Source organism: Triticum aestivum, chromosome 2A (genome assembly GCF_018294505.1).
Source record: "Triticum aestivum cultivar Chinese Spring chromosome 2A, IWGSC CS RefSeq v2.1, whole genome shotgun sequence".
NCBI classification, from domain to species: domain Eukaryota; kingdom Viridiplantae; phylum Streptophyta; class Magnoliopsida; order Poales; family Poaceae; genus Triticum; species Triticum aestivum.
The window spans coordinates 757,658,751-757,662,822 of NC_057797.1; positions in this window are offsets into that span (position 1 = coordinate 757,658,751).

The following is a 4,072-nucleotide window of genomic DNA, read 5'->3' on the forward strand; positions in this document are numbered from 1 at the left end:
TAGTGCCATATGATGGGAATTTTGGCTGGTCTCATGCCATAGATAAATCTCACTGAGCATATGAAATGAAATTCACTTTATAACCGAGACATGGAGACTAAAAGCATCCAATAGCTTGGTGTGTATTGTGCTAGCTGCCTTCAAGAACTCCCACGTCTACCAAATCAATAAATCTCACTGAGCGTGTGAAATAAAATTCACTTTATAACCGAGACATGGAAACTAAAAGCATCCAATAGCTAGGTGTATTGTGCTAGCTGCCTTGAAGAACTCCCACGTCTACCAAATCAACATGTTATCATCCAAATCACCTTCGGTGAATGAAGAGACCAAGGATATTTTGGTTGGTGGCCACATGTGCCTGGCAAAATTTGGCATTCTATGGTATTCTAGACCGTGCATGGTCGTTGGCATTTTTTTTAGAGAAACATAATTCAGATGAGGACGCTCACAACGTGCATGCTCACTCACCCCTATGAATATACGCACACAAATCCTATCCCTTTGAGCACCTCGAGTCTAAGTCGACAGATCTTGAGATTGACAAAGTTGTGTAGTCTATGAAAAGTCGTTCACATATCTCACAACATCGCCACAACTCTTGCCGGAAATTTGGCCGAAAGGAGGCTAAGAAATCTCCGACCAATATCTTTGTATGGTTAAATGTTAATGGTTGCCAAAAACTGGTAGGACATAAGATGAACCGAACATAAAGCTGGAAACCAAAATATGTATAATTCACTAATGAAACCAAAATATGTATGATTCACTAAGTTGGTGGTAGATCAAAGCATAGGCTTTGGCTTCCTCGTACAGTTAGTTCTGGTGCACAATGTCCATTCGAAGTGATTGAGATTTTATCTGCGTTCTTGTTTCAGTGGGTCGCAAATTAGCATGGCTTCATCAAGTCCACGAGATCGGCGACGAGATGATAAGGAACCGGAGCAGGCCAGGATGTAAATGGACAACTCTTTGGACGTCCTGGGACTTGGTCAAACCAGCCGCCACTTCTTATGTGGAATTATGTCACAACCCAATTAAATTTTAGCAGCTTATGTGTCATCCACATACTATCACATTGTATACATGCATTGATGTAATAAATAAATTGTTGGGGAACGTAGCAGAAATTCAAAATTTTCCTACGTGTCACCAAGATCTATCTATGCAGAGACCAGCAACAAGGGGAAGGAGAGTGCATCTACATATCCTTGTAGATCGCTAAGCGGAAGCGTTCAAGAGAACGGGGTTGAAGGAGTCGTACTCGTCGTGATCCAAATCACTGGAGATCCTAGTGCCGAACGGATGGCACCTCCGCGTTCAACACACGTACAGCCCGATGACGTCTCCCATGCCTTGATCCAGCAAGGAGAGAGGGAGAGGTTGAGGAAGACTCCATCCAGCAACAGCACAACAGCGTGGTGGTGGTGGAGGAGCGTGGTGATCCAGCAGGGCTTCGCCAAGCACCGCGAGATATGAGGAGAAAGAGAGGGGTAGGGCTGCGCCAAGATAGAGAGGAACTCGTGTGTTGTGGGCAGCCCAAACCTCAAGTATATATAGGGGAAGGGGAAGGGCTGCGCCCCCACCTAGGGTTCCCTCCCTAGGGATGGCGGCAGCCCCCTAGATCCCATCTAGGGGCGGCCAAGGGGAGGGGAGAGGGGGAGGCGCACCAGGGTGGGCCTTAGGGCCCATCTGCCCTAGGGTTTGCCCCCCTTTCCCACTCCCTTGCGCCTTGGGCCTTGGTGGGGGGGGGGGGGCGCACCAGCCCACCTGGGGCTGGTCCCCTCCCACACTTGGCCCATATAGCCCTCCGGGGCTGGTGGCCCCACTTGGTGGACCCCCGGGACCCTCCCGGTGGTCCCGGTACGTTACCGATAAACCCCGAAACTTTTCCGGAGACCAAAACAGGACTTTCCATATATAAATCTTTACCTCCGGACCATTCCGGAACTCCTCGTGACGTCCGGGATCTCATCCGGGACTCCGAACAACATTCGGTAACCACATACAAACTTCCTTTATAACCCTAGCGTCATCGAACCTTAAGTGTGTAGACCCTACAGGTTCGGGAACCATGCAGATATGACCGAGACGTTCTCCGGTCAATAACCAACAGCGGGATCTGGATACCCATGTTGGCTCCCACATGCTCCACGACGATCTCATCGGATGAACCACGATGCCAAGGACTTAATCAATCCCGTATACAATTCCCTTTGTCTATCGGTATGATACTTGCCCGAGATTTGATCGTCGGTATCCCGATACCTTGTTCAATCTCGTTACCGGCCAAGTCTCTTTACTCGTTCCGTAACACATCATCCCGTGATCAACTCCTTGATCACATTTGTGCACATTATGATGATGTCCTACCGAGTGGGCCCAGAGATACCTCTCCGTTTACACGGAGTGACAAATCCCAGTCTCGATTCGTGCCAACCCAACAGACACTTTCGGAGATACCTGTAGTGTACCTTTATAGCCACCTAGTTACGTTGTGACGTTTGTGTTGGTGAACGTAGCAATAATTCAAAATTTTCCTACGTGTCACCAAGATCAATCTATGGAGTCATCTAGCAATGAGGGAGGAGTGGATCTACATACCCTTGTAGATCGCGCGCGGAAGCGTTCAAGAGAACGGGGTTGATGGAGTCGTACTCGTCGTGATCCAAATCACCGATGATCCTAGCGCCGAACGGACGACACCTCCGCGTTCAACACACGTACGGAGCAGCGACGTCTCCTCCTTCTTGATCCAGCAAGGGGGGAGGAGAGGTTGATGGAGATCCAGCAGCACGACGGCGTGGTGGTGGAAGTAGCGGGATTCCAACAGGGCTTCGCCAAGCGCTGCAGGAGGAGGGAGATGTGTCACGGGAGGGAGAGGGAGGCGCCAGGGCTTAGGTGCGGCTGCCCTCCCTTCCCCCCACTATATATAGGGCCAAGGGAGAGGGGGGGGGCGCAGCCTTGGCCCTTCCTCCAAGGAAGGGTGCGGCCAGGGAGGAGTCCATCCTCCCCAAGGCACCTAGGAGGTGCCTTCCCCTTTTAGGACTCTTCCTTTCCCTTATCTCTTGGCGCATGGACCTCTTGGGGCTGTTGCCCTTGGCCCATATAGGCCAAGGCGCACACCCCTACAGCCCATGTGGCCCCCCGGGGCAGGTGGACCCCCTTGGTGGACCCCCGGACCCCTTTCGGCACTCCTGGTACAATACCGATAATGCGCGAAACTTTTCCGGCGACCAAAACAAGACTTCCCATATATAAATCTTTACCTCCGGACCATTCCGGAACTCCTCGTGACGTCCGGGATCTCATCCGGGACTCCGAACAACTTTCGGGTTACCGCATACTAATATCTCTATAACCCTAGCGTCACCGAACCTTAAGTGTGTAGACCCTACGGGTTCGGGAGACATGCAGACATGACCGAGATGACTCTCCGGTCAATAACCAACAGCGGGATATGGATACCCCTATTGGCTCCCACATGTTCCACGATGATCTCATCGGATGAACCACGATGTCAAGGACTTAATCAATCCCGTATGCAATTCCCTTTGTCTAGCGGTACGATACTTGCCCGAGATTCGATCGTCGGTATCCCGATACCTTGTTCAATCTCGTTACCGGCAAGTCTCTTTACTCGTTCCATAACACATCATCCCGTGATCAACTCCTTGATCACATTGTGCACATTATGATGATGTCCTACCGAGTGGGCCCAGAGATACCTCTCCGTCACACGGAGTGACAAATCCCTGTCTCGATTCTTGCCAACCCAACAGACACTTTCGGATATACCCGTAGTGCACCTTTATAGTCACCCAGTTACGTTGTGACGTTTGGCACACCCAAAGTATTCCTACGGTATCCGGGAGTTGCACAATCTCATGGTCTAAGGAAATGATACTTGACATTAGAAAAGCTTTAGCATACGAACTACACGATCTTGTGCTATGCTTAGGATTGGGTCTTGTCCATCACATCATTCTCCTAATGATGTGATCCCGTTATCAACGACATCCAATGTCCATGGTCAGGAAACCGTAACCATCTATTGATCAACGAGCTAGTC